The 20,945-nt window shown below is 47.1% G+C and overlaps 1 protein-coding gene across 5 annotated transcripts in view; it reads left to right on the top strand.

Moving 5' to 3' along the window:
• The window catches only part of Trappc9 (trafficking protein particle complex 9), a 471,619-nt gene that overhangs the window by 407,843 nt on the left and 42,831 nt on the right, over positions 1 to 20,945 (top strand). The window lies entirely within an intron of this gene.

Here is a 20,945-nt window from a genome sequence, read left to right as displayed (position 1 = left end):
ACTGATACACTCTGGGGCTGTGATTGCTCGCCCCTTGTCAGTGACTGACAACCTAAAGAGTATAGGGAGCTGGGGACCCTACCCATGGCTGCAGGTAACTTTGGCCTCTAGTGTGGGTGTGGGGGCCAGAGAGGATGTTGGGCCCTTGGGTGACAGCAGGCTAGACCCGCACTTGGCTCTGGCTGGGAGAGCTCCTTCTTGGGATCTGAGCGTGTTTATACATATGTTCTGTGTTGTATGCTGAGCTAGGTACCTCCTAGATTCACAAATTGAAGTACGCCCTACCTCTGTACCCTAGAAAGCTTCTGCATCTAGATACAGGCATAGACTGAGGTCACAAGGGTAGACTATAATCCAATATGACTAATGTCCTCTTAAGAAGACATTTGTGTGGGGGCTGCTGAGATGGCTCAGCTGGCAAAAACTCACATAAAGGTGGAAGGAGAGAAACAACTCTACAGGATTTTCTAATCTCTGCACATACTCTGGTTAGACATGTCTACACCCCATGCCTATCATACATGACAATAATAAAATACTTTTAAATTACAAAAGAAGAAATTTGGATATAGATCTGTACAGAGGGAAGACCCTGTAAGGATGTAGGAGAGAGGCCTCTGAAGAAACCAGGCTCCTATTGATCCCTTGATCAGGGACGTTCAGCCTCTAGAAGGACAATCTGTGAAGTCATATAGTTTATGATACTTTTCTTGTGTTCATCCTGGCAAACTGACTATGTGTTGTATGGGTGCTAGTGGTGGAAGTGTGCGTGTGTGTGTGTGTGTGTGTGTGTGTGTGTGTGTGTGTGTGTATTGTGGGTGATGGTTGGTGGTGGTATACGTGAAGGTTGCTTAAGGACCTCAGGATACTTAGGGACCATATCTATTTCTCACTGAATCCCAGCCCAGTCTGTGTTTGTATTCACTCACACTCGTCTCCTCTCATTCTTCCCCTTGACGCTTACCCTCCTCCTATGCACTCAGAGTAACAAGCTCTCTCCTGTGTGGCAATGAGAAGTGCATAGTGTTTTAGTTCAGACTCAACTGGCTTACAACCCCATCTGTCATGAGACTTGCCTTCTTGGCCAGCCGCATAATCTCCCTCTGCTTGAATCTCCTGGCTGCTGAATTGGGGCGCTCAGATGATCTCCTTTGTGTGTCCTAAAGCCTGTTGGGAGGCTGAGAGAGCACACCCTGTGGCTGGCTAGCCATTAGGCCTTTGTCCTAGTGTATGAACCAGGCAATAAAGCAGCTATGTCCACTCTTTGCATATTTGTGCTGCGAGTCACAACTCCACATGCACAGATGCTAAACAGGCCTCTGGGCCACCGTGTAGGGACAGGTATCTGCCTCTCCTTCAGTCCTCTTCACAGAACCTGCCGGGAACCACAGTCATGATGTCTGCAGGCCAGTTGAAGCTTCACTTCTGGATAGCAGCACAGTTTTAGCCACAGCAGCCCACGCACATCCACATGCAAAGCAGCCTGTGCATGTGGTAGCCTCCTGGTGGAGGGATGGAGAAAGGCTACAGACTGCTGCTCCAGGCAGGGAATTCTTTGTGGTTGGGTATGGCCTGGGCCCCTTGTAGCTGCCCTGTGGCTTTCCCATCATGTCCTGCACACACAATGACTACAAGAAGTCAGCACAGCGGTAGCTTTAAAAAGTGGTGCGTGTGCTGAACCAGTGGCAGTGCACGTCCTGGAGTGTGCGCATTCTCTGTGTTTATGTACTCTCAATGCTGTAGTCCCTACAACTGTATCATGCTCAAAGGACACTGTCTGTGCAGATGAAGACGCCCACAGTGGTGTCTCCATGCTGATCTGTAGGTAACAGCAGAGGACATGGTAGGGGAAATGGGACTGACTTTTATAGATGTTACTCACACAGCAGCAGAGTACAGATGATTTACTCCCCGTAATCAGTTCTGGCTTTCCCACTTTTTGGATGGTTCATGGTGAGCTGCATTAAGTAGAAAGCCTATCTTCAATTTTTAATTTGGACCTTTCCCCGCCAGCAGTGTGCGGTGACACCCTCTCAATGCTTGGCACACTGTGACAGTTGGCTGCAGAGTCAGCCCAGGTTGTGAGGGGAAACAGCTGAAACGGCAGGGCTGAGTGGCTGGGCTTTGATGTTAGGTAGGGTGAGCATGTTCAATGCATTTCTGACCTATAATGGCTGGGTCAGGAAGGAGCCTCATCCATCCGAGATCAGCTTGCTAGTGTCTGTGTATGCACGGATAATCTGTTACTCGTTGCTCCCTTGCTGGAGGTCAGACAGTGGGTCACGGGTAGCAGAAGGGCCAGCAGCGTGATCCTCAGGTGTCAAGGACAGACAGCTCTCAGACCAGGTAGGGTTCCTTCAAGTTACTCATTGGCCAGCAGTTTCACAGAGACAAAATGATGCGGTAATTGACCTCCTAGGTCTGTCCTTAATAGAAGTTTCAGACTAGTGTCAGACACCTAGGGCATCTCAGTGAAAGGTATCCATCGGATGCCTTAGATCCAGGTCAAGAGACCCCAGCATCCTCCTTCAAAGGACCGTTTCCAATTCGCTCACCATTCCTTTTATTCCCCAGTGGAGCCTGGTCTTTAATCCACTTGGTAGAAAATGTGAACAATTATCTTTAACTGACTGCCATCAGTGGGGCCTTGAGCCACATTATTGCCCTTTTTTTTTTTTCAGGACAATGGGTAATGCAATCTCCTAGATTAGCTGTGGGGCAAGAGACTAAAGAGCTCACAAAGGAGCCTGGTAGGAGAAGGTAGGGGAAAGCAGCTACCATGCATGCGTGCATGTGTGTGCGTGCGGTGCAGTGGATGTACTGTTCTGGGCCAGTTCTGAGCAGAGTCCAGAACTCTGTGTGCCAGCCACTGCCCAGCAGGTAACTGTCACCGTGGGCACACGAAGTGCCAGGTGCTGAGGAAATGCAGGAGAGGGAGGAACACAGCTCGGCACCACACCTGCCAGGGGAAGTACCTCCGCAACTCACAGCTTCCCAGACAGACAGAGGTGACACACCCCAGCTGGTGGGGGCCCGGCTTCACAGGTGGAACTGTTGGGTCCGCTCCGTGTGCTCATTACCTGAGAACCAGGGAAGACAGCAGTAGCTTCTACAGCTTCCCTGTCAGCACCTCGCTGAATATTACCTGCTCTCAGAACTCCATATTGTATCTGCTAGCTCTCACCCTTGCACCACACAAGGGACTCCACCCTTGTTCAGCCTTCCCTCTGTCCTTCTTACAGGGACAGTAAGGATGGCAGTCGACTACATACTTTACCCTAAGGTTATTCAAATGCATAGGAAAAATTATCTGTGACCTTTGACCTGGACCTTTAAATCCGTATTGGTGAGGCTCAGACTAGGTGACATCATGACTGGAATTCTGAGCTAGGTGCTCTGACATGTGACATCTAGGGTCTCTTTAAGTCCCTCCCATTTTCCCTCTCTTAGAGCAGTAACCTCTTTGGATGAAAGGGTACGGGACTGGAGAGTAGTGAAGCCAGAAGATCTGGTATACAGGTCTCCCATGGCAGGGCCCAGGGGGAAAATGTGGTGTTATAGGATTGTGACATACTTAAGAGGGCTGCTCTTAGGATCCATGCTAAGTTTGCTGTAGTGATCTTAAATGGCAAACACCCAACCTGTGACAGATGAAGAAAATCCCTACATGGGAAAACAAAGCTACATTTCCTCCCTCGCCTGTGGGACTGTGTCCTTAGTGACTGCTCAGAACCCCCAGCGCCAAAGAACCTCACCTGATGTATCTGGGAGGGCATCAAACAGACCCCAGTGGCACTAATATGGATGAGCCACAGGCCAGGGTGAGAGCAGGCAAGGCTTGGCCTTCTTTGACCCAAAGCAGTGGCAGAGAGTGAGGAGGGAGAATAAACATATGGTCATCAGTTGAATCTGGAAATCATGGATTCCCCAGACCCTATCTCTATCCATTTCTCCTTAAGTTTTATTTGGGTTTCTTGAATCTGTCATCTCCTCCCTCCCACATTGCAGCCCTGGTCCCAATACCCGTCTCTGCCATTTGGGCAAATTCTAGCCTATTTTTCCATCTGCTTGAAAGACCCTACACACACACACACACACACACACACACACACACACACACACAGAGAGAGAGAGAGAGAGAGAGAGAGAGAGAGAGAGAGAGAGAGAGAGAGAGAGAACCGTTCTGAGGGCTGTAAGTGAGGTCATCTCATGCAAGACCTGTGGAGTGTGAGTATCCATATGTGTGAGCTGGAGTGTTTCCTGGTCCTGACAGTTGGCTTCAGCAATGTCCCTGGCCACATAAATGCAGCCGGGGTGCCACAGCTCTCCAGAGCCACATATTGCAGTCTGAACATCTTGAACTGGTGGGTGCCCAAGAAGGCAAGTGGGAAAGTACAGAGGCCCCTACTCAGGTGCCTTCTCATTTGTGCCTTTAACACGAGAGGGCCTTTAGCTTCAATCTCCAATGTTTCAGGGCTTCTTGGCAGGGTCCCTACTTTCCCAGCAAACCTCTTTATGTCCAGGTAACAGAGTAGTTTCAAAAGAGCCACAGAGGTGGGGCTACACATTCCTGGTCGTGGGGCCCTGGCCAGTTGCTGGACCTCTGCAGGTGAGAATCCCTATAGAAGCACGATGGGGCAAACTTCTCTAGGGGCTGCTGGGCTCTGTGTCCTGGGAAAGCTGGCTGTCTACATCTTTCTGCTGCTTTTAGTTGCCAGCCCCGCCCTGTAGGATATTTGGCTCCAGACAAGCCAACCAGCCGTGAAATTTCCCGTGGGTGGAAGTGACCTTCTCCTCAGAACTTATTAAGGAAATTAAATTTCCATTTTTATTGGGAACATTAATTGATCCCCAAAGAATTGAGGGCAGAGAGTCTTTATGTAGAGTTTCAGGTCCCAGAGGGGCTGAGGTTGTGCCCCCATCCGTGCTGTCCTCCCACGGCCTGAGCATCCAAGGGTGGATACTCCGCCTCTGCCCATCCCCCAACGTCCAGAACGACCTTCCTAAACACCTGTATCTGGTACCAGAGGTTTCCTATCACCATGGAATACGAGGGAGGAAAATACCCTGGCCTCAGAAGGCAACAGTGCTGCCTGTGCCCCAGCACTACTGGGGGAGTCTGGTTTCTGAGCCTTTCGGAGGCCCGCATACCTGGCTGCATATCAGCATCCCAGGCCCATTGACAAGATCCTTGTCATCCTCGCAGACGGACCACTGCTCCCAACTCTGGGACACTCAAAGCTGTTTGGAGCTCGGTGGGAAGGGAGACAGTGTTAGAAGCCCATGTGCTCAGAGTGGCCTGTCTGGGGTGAGTGGACGGCTCGGGTGTAAACAGGCATCTGAGTTGGTAACCATTAGCAACCAAGCCTTCCACCCCAGATGTTTCCAGCATCCACTGTCCTCTCATCCTTTCCCTAACTCAGTGTGGGTGGGATGAGAAGAAAATATCACAGATATAAAATGATGTACCTCCAAATTGAAGCACCCCGGTGATGGAGTCAGCCTTATGTCTTCGTGACTGCCATAAAATGATGTATCCCCAAATCACAGAACCCTGATGGTAGAATCAGCCTTAGGTCTTCCTGGCTGCCACAGTCTTAGAAGGAGCAATGCTATGAGACTCACACCAGCGCTCCTCAGTCTCCCAGGACCCCAGCCTCAAGAGCTGTCTGCCTGTTCCCAATGAGAGCCTACCGCTCTCAGCTCACCTCTGCAAGGAAAGCCCTTGCCATAGCACCAGCTCCTTCCTTACTCCCAGGGATTGCTGTGGGATGATGGTCACACCCATCCCTTTGGGGACTCTGCACACACGAAGAGCTCTGAGGGTCCCAGAAGGAAGAAATCCATTCATTAAATCAGACCCATCTGCTCGTAAACAGATTCTGTGGTAGAACTCTTTAATGTCAGAACCCCACCACCACACCCCTACCCCTGGCGGGCTGTGACATCTGCTCTGTTCCCCACTGTCTCACCTGCCCTCAAGGTGTCTCGGGGTCCCGGTGACCATGGGAAATGGATGTGGTTTGAATGGGAAATGTACCCATCGGCTTGTTTATTTCAATACTTGTCTCTAGCTGGTGGTACTACCTGGGAAGGTTCTAGAAGCCTTTGAGCTTTTCTAGCCCGGTTCCTTGTCCTCTTTGCTCCCTGCTTCTGGACTGATGGGTCAGCCTCACACTCCTCCTCCCATGCCTTCCCCACCATGGTGTCCCACACCCCATCTAGAACTGTAAGCGAGAAGAAACTCTCTCTTGAATAGCCTTTGTCAGGATAATTTATCACCATGGCAAAAACCAAAATGAGTGCAGCTGCCTCAGAAGCTTGCACAGAGCCCAGCCGCAGAAGCCTCACAGAGACCTGTCTGCATTGTCACCTATCTGTTTGTAGACGAGGAAACTGAGTTTAGGCGATTGTGTAACATATCCCCACAACTGCCCAGCCTTTTCTAATCTCTCAGAGCCATTTCCAAAATCCAGAAAAATGGCCTGAATTCTGGCCAGTTTCCCAGTGTCCTCTGCAGAGTCTTCGATCTGTTTTTGTATACGATGAGAATAAAACCTATCTCCTTGAAGCTCTAAACTCAGTGAAAACAGGCTACCTCATACATGCAAGCCCTCATGCGAGCTCTTCCTGATCTATTCTTCCTGGAGGAGGCCTGGGTATATCTTTGTCCCCACAGATCTAACAGTTACCAGGCAGTCTGACTCTCCTTAACTCTCCCAGGGACCTCCAGTTCATGAAGGAGTCGGTATGGAAGGCCAGACAGAGTGGATGGAGGTCTGCTCAGGCCAACAGGCTGGCAAGAACCCAGTCTACTAATGTTCCACTCTCCTGAGATGACCCATCTCTGCAGAAAAGGAGCTCCCGAAGGGGAGCTACTCAAGGCAGATGAGCGTCTCTGGTCATTTCTGGAGCCTTGCCTACTGAAGCAGTACCTGGACAAGATGGTAGTATTGGATAGATACAGCTCCCCAACTCAGCCCAGACGAGGGCCTCAAAGTGTAAGCGTGCATTTTAGCTGACATGGTGTGCCTAGAGTAGGCTAGGAGCCCCAGTTACTAAAGCTAACTACATGGTGGGATTTGCTGAGCTTAGAGTCATCTTGCCACTGCTTGAGTCTCACCTCTTTCCTGGGACTGAAGCCTAAACTCCTTAGCATGGCGTTCTAGATCTTTCTCATTTTCTCTCTGAGCTCCTCACCCACTTCTGGCTATAGGTTCCCCTACTCACCCTGAGTTTTTACAAGTACTCTGGCCCTTAACCAGGACTCACCCCAGACTCCCTCTGGATCCCTGATTTCCTGTCTCCATCTGCCCCTTCCCTCTCTTCTCCATGTCAGGCCACTTCTCGAACCTAGTACTGTCTTTTTTTTTTTAATGAGAAATGAAGTCCTGTCATTATATCTTTGAGTTGACCATGCACAGGAGAGCGTGGCTATGGACTAAAGGTTTCCATCCCCCCTAAAAATTTTATATTGAAACTCTACCCACCACAGTTGTATTTGGAGAACAGGCCTCCAAGAAAGTGTCTGAACTTAACTGAGGTCCTAGGATAGGTCTGTCAACCAAAAGAATTAGTGGCCTTGCAAGATAAGGCATTCAGAGCTATACAAGCCTCAAGGAGAGGCCCAGCATAAAGTGAGCATAGGGTGAGCTAACCTTATGCAAACCGAGGGGGAGGGGCTCACCAGGGACACTTGCCCTGTATCACTTTGTTTGAACTTCAGCCTTGGGAACCACAGAGGCCCATCTGTGCCATCCAGACCTTAGTCTATGGTGTGCTGTGATGGCTGTCCAAGGTAAGCAAGACAGGCAGCATAAGATGAGTCCTCTGCAGCACATGGCCCCGTGTCTGAGGATTTAGTCCTGCTGGTGAAGAAGGTAGGTGCCCATGAGAGGACACCAGTACAGGTAGTTTCATGTTCATGCGCAGTGGGCTGCCTTGGCACATGACAGCCTACTCTGGTCTCCCTGAAGTTGAGGCAAAGCTTCTTTTATTCACAACCTGTTCAAACTCCTCTGGTTTTGAGGGGCCATCTCTAGCACACCTGTCCCACGGTCCAGGTCAGAGTGTCCTTCATGTGCAAAAGGCATGGACACCGTTGTGGATCCTTCCCCTCCCCTTGCTCCCACTGGACCGGCGATGAACAGGACTGCTGGAATAGCCAAGCAAGGGTCAGAGCTTCAGGCTCTGCACAGCAGTCCATAGGTCCTGATGAAGCCATCCTGGCTGCCAGGGCAGAAGCCAAGCCATTGTGCTGAGAAAGAACTCTCAAATCTCTCTTCTTTATTGCTCAGCCACTTAATGAATTCTCAGAGTGAGGAACAATTTGGGCTCAGCCAATAGCCAAGCATGGCTCTATGATTCTTCCTCTCACTGCAGTGCTCCACGGGGAGAACAACAGCTGCTCCCACTTTGATTCCTATTTACCAGGTTGTTACAGGGCCTGGTATCTGCTGCTCTCTCCTCAGAAGCCCCAACAGGCTCACGGGCCCAGAAGCAATGGCAACACTCACACTGTGCAGCAAGCCTGCTGTGCGGCTGGTGCTTAGCCTAGAAGGCTCCTAAAAGACACTCGCTACTAGCTGTACTTTTTAAGTGGGAGAAGGATCCCCACTCATGGTAACTGGTAAAATAACACAAAGCCATGTAAAATGGATCCACTCCCCAGCCATCTCCCTTGTCCGCCTTCGGAGGAGAAACTCAACAGCCCTAACTCCTGCCTGTCACCCCCACACACAGAGGCATCTGTCTGCATGTATGAAACATGTCTGCCTTATAAAGTGGACACTGCTGCTGTCGATCCATGAGCTGCTTGTCATCTGGTCCTGGTCCAGCATGCCTCCAGAGAGTCCATGGTAGCCGTTTACTTGCTAGTCTGCCTGTATCCTTGTCTATGGGCTCTTTCTCCATCTCCCATGGTGTGCCATCTGATGGGCGTGATTGTTGTCTTTGTTGGTATTTCCCTGGCTCCCCCTGAGGTCAGGCATCTCTCAGCAGATCATGCAGATTCCTTTCTGCAATTGCCTGATTGTATTCTTGCTCTTCTACTCCACTACACATCTCTCTCCCTTGCCCATTAGAAGGAACTCATGGCCCAGGTTGAGAACCGAGACTGCCGTGTGCGCTGCTGGTTCATTTCACCAGTCTGTTGTCTTATTTGACTTTGTTTCCATGGCTTTGCCAAAAGCTTGAGTCATTTTTTTTCTCACTGATAATATTTTCAGTCTGCTCCATCAGGACCAATTTGTGTTCTTTCTTCTCTGAACGATCATGCCACCTTGATGCTACCATTTAGTTCCTGTACAATTGTGTATAGCACCTATGATAGGTTTTTGTTTTTGTCATTGGGGCAGTGCAATCATTGGAACACCATTTTTGTGGTTTCAAGATGGGGTGTGCATCCAAAAAGCTCATCTATGAAATGTTTGGCGTCTAGTACAGCTAGTTTAGGAACACTAGAGAAGTAATTAGATGACTCCAGTGGATGACCTATTGATGGATTTGTAATTGAACATCACCAACTGTGGGTCACAAGTGGCCACAGGTGCTTAATTCTGAGTAACTCACAGGTGAAAGGAGTTCCCAGTGGGGAGTTCAGTCTTCCATGGGTGAACAGCTTTGACCCTTTCCAGGAGGTTGCTACATTTTGATTTTAGCTCTGCCACTTATTGGCCGTATGGCCCAGCCACGCTGGTCACCCATAGCCTCAGTTTTACAGCTCCTAGAAGGGGCTGAGGTCTAAGCCCAGCTCCCATTGAGGCTTTTATTGGGGGCCCCCTTATTTTCCTGTGTCACCAGGCCTCAGGACCTTGGGGTTGCCTGTGGCATCTTTCCTATTCCTGCCTCCTTGGGAGCTCCGTGTCTGATCAGGCTCTGGACAGCAGCCATTTGGCTTCCCTCTCCCTATCTCTTCTGGGAAGGCCATTGGCATGGGAAAGGCACTGCTGCAGGCTTTAACTCTGTCCCTGCCACCTCTTCCTGATAGCTGTGGTCTCTTTGTTTGGTATCACAGTTGGTCCCCTTGCCTCTAGAGTAGAAATGCTGTTTGGAACTGAGCAGTTGTCATGGATGCTGGAGGTACATAATTCAGCTTGTCTAGTCTTAACTGTAGTGAGGGAAGCTCCAGGTGGTCGGGACATCCTGGACCACGAGGCAGCCTTCAGTCCTCACAGGTGTCTGTTTGCCTCACTCCACTCAGAGACATTGACTATAAAGATCATGGGCAGGTTCCTTATCCTCTAGCCTGACCCTGCAGAGCACCAAGTCTCAGAATTATTACCATGAGCCCCTCTGAGGGCTGGAGCCAGTCATACTTCAGAAAGAAGGTTCTGGAAGTTGTCTCCTCTCTAGAGCATGGTAGGAGAAATGCAACAGCAAGTGACTAATGGGACAGGAGTCTCATACCTCTCTGGCAAGCCTTAAACTAGCTCCATGGTTGTCACTGGGAGAAAGTTATGATGGTCACTGGGAGAAAGTTGGGTTACAAGGAGGCAGGCCGATGAGAAGCCTCATCAACAATGGTTCTGCTAGCTTGGCTATGGAGAGGTCAGAAGATGGATTGGTGCAGACCTCAAGGGAGCTAATGTGGAATACAGGTCTCACCCAGCATGTGGCTAACTAGATGTCATCCATTAACTTCTTAGCTTTATTCTCCTTCTACATCCCTGTCCCAAATTTTGTTCAAATCATCAGGGTCCTTCTGTTATTTTTATATGACAGTGTGGCTTTCTTATGGTAGAGCCAAGCATGTACTGCCATTAAATTTAAAGTTTTTTCTTGTTCACTGTTAAAAGTTATTTTGAGAAAGGGTCTCTTCTAGCCCAGGCTGGTCTCCAACTCACTGTGTAACCAAGGATAACTTTAAACTCCTGGTCCTCCTGCCTCTATTTCCCAAATAGTAAAATAACAAGAAGAGCAACCATACTTAGATTATGAGATTATTTAGCTCAAACCAAAGGCTTTGTACATGCCAGGCACAAACTCTGCCACTGAGTTACATTCTAAACCCCAGATAGTTTTTTTTATATATAGAATTAATAATTGCCTGTTTCTTCTTGTTTGTTTTTTCTATGAGTTTTGCATAATTTTTCCTTGAAATTCCCAAAAGAGCCATGATGCCCCTCTCAATACCACCACACCCATTAGCTAAGCTATGACGAGTGCCTGTTTCATTTGTAGATCTCTCTCAGGTTCCCCCAGGTCTCAATCCTGGGTAGCTGCTGTCCTTCAGGTCTGCCAGAGGGATGCTGCCCACTACCACCGCCACATGCCCCCTCTCTCATTCTTTCTCTTTGTCTTTCCTTGTGCCAGTCTCCAGTGGTTCACTCTGTCTCTCTCCTAGGCTTACTTGTTCTGTCTCGCTGGAGCGCATCCTTTGATGCATGAAAAAAGTATACTTCTGAAATGTTGGCTATCTGGGAAAAAAGTACTCTCATCATCTCCCAGACTTAATGAATCATTTGGCTGAGTCTAGAATCTGGAATTCTTTCTCACTTAGGATTTTGAAAGTGTTGCCCATGCCTTCCAAAAATTACATCTCTTAATTTTCAAAATAAATAGCTTATATAAAGATCGTCTAACACTGTTGTGGCGATGTCTCATACACCCCTCCCCTTTCTGATGACTGAGGCTCTATAAATGACCTGCTCTCTTTCCTGGGGGAGTATGTGTTACCACCTCCTCACTGTCCAGTATTCTATTTCACAGAAAGTGTCCTGATGATAGCCTTTTGAAATTCACCTTTCAGCCCACAGTGGGTTATTCTACAAAAGAATATTTTCTTTCATGATATCTTTATTTTCCTCCCTCTTCCTCTTTCTCCAGTGTCTATGATTTGCAGTTGGATCTTCTTGACTATACCTTAAATTTCTTTTGCTTTTCCTTCTCTGTCTTTCAGAAAGTTTATTTTGCCTTCCACATTTAACTTCTAGTGTATTAAATTCCCACAAAGTTTATTCTTGTTCTCTGTTCCCCTTTTCTAGTGGTGTGTGTGTGTGTGTGTGTGTGTGTGTGTGTGTGTGTTTGCAAGCTTATGAGTAGGCCAGTGGTCAGCACTGAGGGTCTGGCTTAATCACTCTCCACCTTTTATTTTGAGTCAGGATCTCTCTCTAAACTTGGCGCTAACTCCTGAGACAGAAGATGGACAGATTGCACTGCTATCAACTACTAAACCAGCCAGGACCCCAATTACACTTTAGCTAACAAAGGAGGGAGCCACCAAGCCATGCTGTAGGCAGATACTCTTTCATGACAAATGTCACTTAGAAGATAGATCATGATTCATTCGTCAGAGTCTACAGTTCCTTCCTGTTGGCATGGGAATAGAACTAGCCATGCCACAGGATAGTGGTGGTCAAATCTGAGTGTATCTGTTTGGTGTCTACAATGATTCCCAGCATGCAGAGAGCTTTGTTTTCCAGTTTTCTTGGACTTCACTTCAGAGCCCCAATGCTAAGGAGTCCAGGCTTCATTCTGCCCAGACCTATACACATGTTATCTCCAAAGGTGCCATAATACAGATGTGACATGATTGCAAGTTGGCCTTAATGAAACACTTATCCACTTAGATACCCAAAGGCTTAGATTTCAGTCCAGTTTGGAGTGAACTTTCCATTGCTGCAAAACACACCATGATCCGTACTTCCTCCACCAGCAGACTACAATTCACACATAGTTCTCTGAGGCCAGCTTCTCAGGTTTCCCCCCTGCCCACAACACATACCCTAAGACAGTTTCTCTGTGTAGCTCTAGTTGTCCTGTAACTTGCTTTGTAAACCAGGCTAGCCTCAAAGTCAGAGACTCAACTGCCTCTGCCTCCCAAGTGCTGGAATTAAAGGTACAACTGCCCAGCTATGGTTGATCTTTTTCAGTCAAGAATTGCCAGCCATTTCCACGCCTACTAAGTACTCATTTTATGCTTCCTCTCATAGACTATGAATTTTTGAAGGTTTTATCTTCAACACACACACACACACACACACAGCCTAGGGATAGTGAGCTCACTGTCACTGAAGAGGAGGGCAGGCTAGGTATGCCTTCCAGAGGTAGGTGTCAAGTGCTATGCCTGGCACACACTGGAGATATTAGACACCATTTTCTCAGCAAGTAGAGCGCAAAGGACTTGGGGCCAAGGTATATTGAGCATGTCTCCTGGGTGTATGGCTGATGTATGCGTGTGGCAGAACTACTGAGTCTGTGGACTCTTGATGCTGAGTCCGCCCCTCTCTTGCACTGGGAAGAGGCCGGATAAGTGGGCTCAGGACTCATTGATCCTTCACAATTCCTGGCAATTAGGAGGTAGGTCAATCATACCTGTCTCCTCTCCCCCAACTGCCACCTTTGTCCAGAGAAATACTGAGACTGAAAAAAACTGTGCACATCAGTGTGACACCTGTAATATTTGCCCATAAACATTGGCTCATAAAACTTGGGCCAATCTCAGGGCACTGGATACTGGATGTCTCTGGATAGTTTTTGTGAGTCTGATGCTCAGAGATAGAGAGGGATTGGGGAGCTGCAGTCTGACTTTACTGTGTGTCCTGCTGTGTGCATGGTGCAGAGATGCCTCCCTCTGCCTCCATTGAGCCTTGACTCCCCACCTTGAGAATCCTCCACTGAGACTGGACTACATGGGTTCATGGGTGAGACATACTATAGTGTGGCTGTCTGCCCAGGGAGAGGGACATCTTGAGATCTTGTCTATCATTACCAGCTGTGAAGGCTAAAGACCACTACTGCTTGTGTTTGTCAAATTCCTGTCTAGGACTCAGGTGGTATAGGTAAGGCGCTGTGGTCAGAGATCCTAGAGAAGCTAATCCTGGGTGTGTTTGTGACTTGTCAGGGGTGCTTTCAGACCTGAACCCTCTGCAGGAAATTGAATCAGGAGTATCTTGTGGTCAACTCCATAGAAAGCTCCAGTGACACATTTGGAAGCCACTTGTTTCTGATGGCTCTGTATCAGTTTCTCTTCCTTTGTCTTTGAGTATATTACTCAAAGCATGGGCTAGGTATCCCAGGCAAGACAGCATAATAGTCTATTTCTGAGAAGAGAGGATAAGAACTACAATCATCCTGAGAAAGAGCCTGCCTCCAGGCCCAGGGAGAGTGCCATCATCTCCTCTGATGAAGATAGATCTGTGCTCATGGGTTGGGAGACTTCACTTTATTAAGGATGTGCAAATTCACCCAAGTTGCTCTACAGAGGCAGCCAGATCTCTGTCCAAGGTGCTGACCCTTCAAATCACATGGAAATGCAGGGGACTAAGAATGGCCAAATTAATCTTGAAGAAGAGCGGAATCAGTTTGTTCTTCCAAGTCCCAAAGAGTTGTTGCTTCTAGCTGCAATAACCAAGTGTGGTATTGGCATAAGACTGGAGATTTCAATCAGCCCCGTAAGTCAGATTCCAGAAATAAGCTCTGTTTATGCTCAATTAATTTTCTACAAGGGTGCCAAACAATTTAATAGAAAAAGAAGAGTTTCTGCAGCACTTGAGCAAGTGAATATCCACATGCAGAAGAACACAGCTAATCAAATGCCCTAATCTATATGATGGAGTATAAAACTCGCAGAAGAATGCATAGGTGTAAGGTCTTCATGGCCTTCTGGAGAAGGGCGCATAGCCGTGGAAATTCAGGTGAGCAGACCTACCCAGCTGGCGTCTCACTGGGTTTTATCCTTAAGACAAGGGGTCCTATGCCTCACTCTGATTAGCTGTCGGCCCCGTGTTCTAATGTGAGTGGTTAATGTAGGGCACACTAGTTTTAGGGAGAGAAAATGAATCCAAGTACACATTTAATCCCTGGAATTGCTTAGGAGGGTCTTGCAGCATGTTTAAAATACAGGTCCCTTTGCCTTGTTTGACCGTATGATAGAAAGGATATTGCACCTTGTTCACATTTCTTATAACTCCTCCCCTTATACAATACATTTATCTTCTTTTCCTTAAGTCTATTTAACACTGTCAGACTTCTCTGTTCTGAGGTATTCATTAATGCCAAATTGGCTGTCACAGCTCTTTTCAGTTGCTCTTTGGGCTAGTCCTTGTACACATGGGATCCCACAACAACTGGTCGTCCTCATGACTCTAGGGATGTAACAAAGGAGGTCAGTACTGAGCTCGTTATCCCTTCCCATTTTCCAAACCATTGTTCTGTAAGATTGGTAAATGGGCTGTCTATTGCTGAGTTTCCAGCTGACTCATTGGATGGAAGCATTAGTCCCTGAAGCACCTCTGTAATGGTGCCATTGGGAGCTGTGTTAGTAATGAGAGTGTAACAGTAGCCACCTGCCCTCCCTCACACAGAACCCCACTGCATTTTCTGCTAATATAATGTCTAGGGCTTATCTTTTCTCACATCACGGTGACACCCATCTTGTCTGCTATACCTAGGTAGAGTGTAACTCACAAATTAAAGTCTAGTGTAATTCACTAATCTTTGTTGATTGGAATATTTTTTTGCTTGTGTTAGATCAGCAGAACAGCACAGAGCCAGACTCTGATGATCTTGTGTTCTTGGCCTTAAACTCATCAAGGGCGCCTTTCAACACTCCACGGGCATATATGTAAATCTATGTCATCTGATGCTCCTGGCCTTGCCTCACTCTGCCTTCACTGTGTGGATTTTGGCTATTGTTAGTCCCCTGCATTTCCATGTGATTTGAAGGGTCAGCACCTTGGACAGAGATCTGGCTGCCCCTGTAGGACAACTTGGGTGAATTTGCACATCCTTAATAAAATGAAGTCTCCCAACCCATGAGCACAGATCCATCTTCATCAGAGGTCTTCATCAGAGGAGATGATACCTCTCTCCCCAGGGCCAGAAGGCAGGCATCTTCTGGGGATGAATGTAACTCCCACCCTCTCTTCTCAGAAAAAGACCATTATGCTGTCTTTCTTGAGATGCCTAGCCTATTCTGGGGATATAGATTAGTACTAGAGTCAAGCTCCTCTTTTCTAGGAGAAATTTGGGCTTGACTTCTGGTAGGCTTGACAGCAATAGCCTTGGACAGAAGCACAAGTCCCACTCCATCCGTTGTCCCCACAGTCCGGCAGCATCTGCCCCTCTAATGCTCAGGCTAGAGCTGTGTCTCCTCAAAGGTAATATGGCCTTGACTTCCAGACACATGCCCCAAGAATTCCAGTTCCTGTCCCCAGCTTTTCTAGGTAGAAGGTCCAATGGGCTCTTACCTGGAAGGACAAATAATGCTGGGGGTCCCTGTCTCAGTTCCTTTGTGGCCTGGAAGGGAAAGGACAAAAGATAGCATTGTTCAATCTCTGGGATGCTGAAGTTCATTTGAGTACCAGCCTTGAACATCCATTGGAGTAGGAACAGAACCACTTGGGCTGCTGGCTTCCTCACAGAGCAAGCCCAGCAGTCACTCTTACTTAATGAGTTGTCAGAATATTTGATCCAACTAGGTATTTATTTTCCCCATATCCAGTTCCAACTTCAGTGTGCCTTAAACCTTTATCTATTACTTGTTTTTAGTAGAGGTATTTTTATTCTTAGGAATCTACTTTATAGATGGATTTTAGTCTGAGTAACCAAACTAATAGAAACATGTTCCCAGGATGTCTCTATATTCCCCAGATTTGACACATGTGCTTCTGGCTTGTGTTCTCATGATGGGTGGCTCTTTGTCTAATTCTTGGATTATTCATAGGAGGGATTGCATTAGAGGCCCTGGCAATTTCTTGAAGCGTCTCCCATTACTATTTGAATATTTTCTTGGAGATGTCTAAGGACAGTGCCAGAAAGAGGGTAAGTATATCAAGTATTCCAGATGGAGAGAAGACTCAGGGCGTGGGGACTCGGGACGAGTATATTTGTCTATCCCAGAAGGTTTCTAGGCCTTTCTAGGTTTCCGGAGGGTGAAACCATCAAACTGAATGGTTAGCAGAATGACTGTTTAATTGCATCAATCAACACATTTCCCATTATCTTGCCCCATAACAAGCAGGTTTAAACTTGTCCTGTCTTAGTTTTAATTTAAAGGATGCCTTTGAGCTAAGGTTGCCCATCTTCTTTGGGCATTGGCTTGAGAAGCCTTCCATCCTTGGATATAATGTGTCCAGTCTCCTTGAGCCATCAGTGGTTAACAGGACCAGAAAGGTGCCTCCCAGGTAGTTTCCAATTTATTCTCTCTTCAGTTCTTCATCGGCCATCAGTTACCAGGTTGGAAGGAATGAGCTGTAAAGTCAAGTGGAGGGTCTGAGTGAAGAGGCTTTGTAATCTAAGAGAAAGCAGAGAAGAGTGGAGCCCCAACATGCAATTTTTAAAACACTGATCTCTAGTTTCCATGGTGGGAAGGCCAATGCCCTTTCGCAGATATGACAGTCCATTACAGTGTTTCATGAGGAAACAGCCCTGGGTCCTCTTGAGGGGTTCTGTGGATTCGAAACAAAACTATAAACAAACACATGGTTCAAGGCAATTCAGGCTCTGTAATCTGTCATGAAGGGTCTGATTCATTCTTTCTAATTTACTGGAGGAAGGAGGGTACTAAGGAGTAGGAAGTCCTAGTTACTGTACAAGGCCTCGTGGGATCTTTAGGATAGTAGCAGCAAATGGCTGGAACTATCCAGTCTCCTAAAGCTCCGGCTACTACTGGCTGTGAGAGTGGATCTGTTACATGGTTGCCTGTGGCACCAGGGAATGGGAATGCATAAGGACTTTAGTCATTTCTTCTTAGGTATTTCCATACGGTTTTACAGATCTTTCTGAAGTCCAGGATTCCCTGCCTTTACTGTTGCTTGTGAAACATTCTGATTATTGACTCTCTCACACAACATTTGTGATCCCTCTGTCCTAAAAATGACTTCCCGAGTGATCTGGTGTCCAATTATTCACTCTGTGCCATCCAGACTTCAATCTCTCCACTTCTGGTCTGGCCAGTGTTGCCCTCCACTCAGAGGAACCTGCTTCCTTCTGTTGTTTTGTTCGTCCCTATCCTGGAGTGGTTGTAGATTCCGGGAGGGGAGGGAGGAGACGAGAGTAACAGGAAAACCCCGAATTCCATCAGCAAGTCTGCACCATCAGATTCTTATGGCTATTGCATCAGCCACTCTGCACCTCAGTGCTCTATCCCCTCTGATGCCAGGGCACTGACCATGGCAGTTTCCTCGGACAGTTGTAAGTTTTCTAATAACTGTCAGTTCCTTATGTGTCAATCCCTTTGCTTTATTCTTAATTATGTCCAGCATTTGCTCAAAGCCTGCACCGCTCCAAATGGATGCCTGGGATTGGTGTGCACATCCCCTTCCTGTCCCTTTATTTCTGTAAGTTCTGGTTTAAGGTGTATAACTCACATGTCTGAACTGACCAGTTATTGGAAAGTCATCCACACTCAGTAATTTTTAATTTAATTCCATTAATTGCAGGACACTTATTATGCCTTTGCTCTTGAGTTATATGGGAGGACCCACCTCTAAATAGTTTGTCTGTCTGTCTGTCTGTCTGTCTGTCTCTCATCAAAACAGACCTGACCTTAGTTCAACCAAATCTAGACAATCATTTTCAGTGGGTACAGAAGGATTCCCTCTGGTCAGGTAGGCTTCAGCAGGATTTAAACAGTTATCACTGCCTACCGCTAAATCCCCTTTTTCTTGAAGAGTAGAAACTCTCCAGGATCTTCAACTCTGCTAACCACCTTCCGGCCTTCTACTGTAGGATCATTCTTACTCAATGAGGAGTAGTATTCCAAGGGCAGTAGCTTTGCCTACACTCACAAGAAGATGAAAGGACTTTTGTAGAGAGGGCAAGGCCAGTATTGGGGCACTTACTATTTCCTATAGCGTTCATTTCTTTTTCTTCCCACAGGAGGAGATCAGGGTCTCTACCAAGGAGTTTGTCATACAAACATTTGGTTTTGGTAACTTAAGAGTCCAATCTAAAGTTTGCAGTACCCCACCAGCCCTAGGATTTTTTTAAGTTCTCTTTCTGTCTGGGGGAGTGGGGTTTTACTCTGTACACCCACTCGGAACTTAATCTTTGGCCCCTTCCCTGGTCAGATGATCCAGGAACTCCACTTCCTTTCCTGCAATTTATGATTTCATCTCGGAGAGCCCCAAGTCCCTCCTCTCCCAAGAAGTTTAATCATTCCATTGTTGAATTAACAATGTCATTCACTCTCTCATTCCCCTGGCAGTAATAAATCATTCACAAACAAATCAGGGGCTTCCGTGAAACCCAAAGGAAGGACAGGCCCTGTGTACTGCTGCTTTCTCTGGCAACTGGATCTTCCAGTCCAAAAGTACACAAATCCCTACTTTCTTCTGCCGAAGGACAAGTCCAGAACACATCCTTAAGTTGATCACATTGAAGCCATTTGTGATCTTTAGAATTCTTTGATAAGAAGGTTTAGGGGCTGTGACACTAGATACTTGCTTTGCATGATGTAGTTTATAACCCTCAGATCCTGAGCCAGTTCTATCTGACTTTCTTCCAGAGCGTGTTGGAGTGTTGTAGAGGGGGCATTCGGGGGTTGAGAAGTCCACCATCACGACAACCTTTGATAATTGGAACCATCTTTTTCTCCCTCCCTGAGGAATACTGTACTGTTTCCTTTTAGCTAGTTCCCCTGGGGCTTGAGGCCTGCTTTGAATGGGGTAACCTTTAGTCCTTTCCTCCTGTTTCCTGGCTTTGCCGGATCTTCACAGTTTATTCTGCCTTCTGCTTTACCAGTTAGGTGCTGTGAGGAGATGTAGAGTTCAGCTTTATTTATCTGTAGCCCTAGCCCCAACTGAGTCATTAGGTCTCTTCTCAAGAGATTCGTCCTTCCTTTGGGGCTAGAAACAACTGAACACAGGTTTTTCTGTCTTTATGTCTAACTATAGTACCTTCTAATACAGAAATTCTAAAACCCTGGCTTTTAACTCCTGAAAATTGTAGGTGTTGTCTGTGGAGAGAAGAGACAGGAGACAAGGAAGAGCAATTTGCTCCAGAATCTATCAGAGTGGGTGTTTCTTCCCTTGATGGTTTCACTAAATTTACCAAGGATTCTTGGTGGGAGTCTTTGAGGTTATAGAACCCATGGCCCCCTCATTCCTCTTCAAAAGTCACAAGGGCAATGTTTTCTCTTGCCTTTATGAGGAGCTGTTCTTGCCTCCCTTCTCTCTGGAATCCCCTTTCCATCATCGTCTCATTGTGGGTTCCTTTAACTGACGGCCTGGACCTTAAGTTCTTTGTATCCTGATTGTTCCCCATTGGCTTAGTTCTTAGTATCTATATTGGTATTACCATTACTGTGATGAAGCATCAAAGCAAAAGCAACTAGGGGAGAAAGGGTTTATTTTGCTTATACTTCCACATCAAAGGAAGTCAGGGAAGGTATATGGAGGAGTGCTGCTTATTGGCTTGGTCCTTGTGACTTTCTCAGCTGGCTTTCTTACAGAAGCCCAGACCACCAATCTAGGGATGGCACCACCCACAATAGGCTGGGTCCTCTCCCATCAATAACTAGTTAAGGAATTGCCCTATATGATTCTCTACAGTCTGATATTATGGAGGTATTTTCTCAATTAAGTGTTTTTTTTATCTGATCTGTCAATCATTCTAGAGGCTCTATAGACCCCTCTTCTTTTCCCCCACTGTAAAACAAAGACTTTGTTCATATTCTAGGGCCAGATACTGCTTCTCTCAGCCCTCCAATGATGAAGTTTCAGAGAACCCTCACATGGCCCCGATGGATCTCATTATTGTCTCATGAGATTTGTGCCTTAGGGGATTGCTCATCTGCTATTCCATTTGGTCCAGTTGAATGTTTTCTTTCCCAGGCAACTATGTTGGCACTCATTACCTTCCTCTCTTCATCAGAGAAGGACATATTCAATATAGACAGCAGCCTGGGCCAGGTACAGCATTTCCTACTAAGACCCCTGATCATGGATAATGCCTGTCTTTGGGCACCGGGTTTTAAAACTGGGTCTAGGATCTCGACAAAG

This window comes from Mus musculus, chromosome 15 (genome assembly GCF_000001635.26).
Source record: "Mus musculus strain C57BL/6J chromosome 15, GRCm38.p6 C57BL/6J".
In the NCBI taxonomy this organism is placed as follows: domain Eukaryota; kingdom Metazoa; phylum Chordata; class Mammalia; order Rodentia; family Muridae; genus Mus; species Mus musculus.
This window is presented reverse-complemented; position numbering and strand designations above follow the sequence as displayed.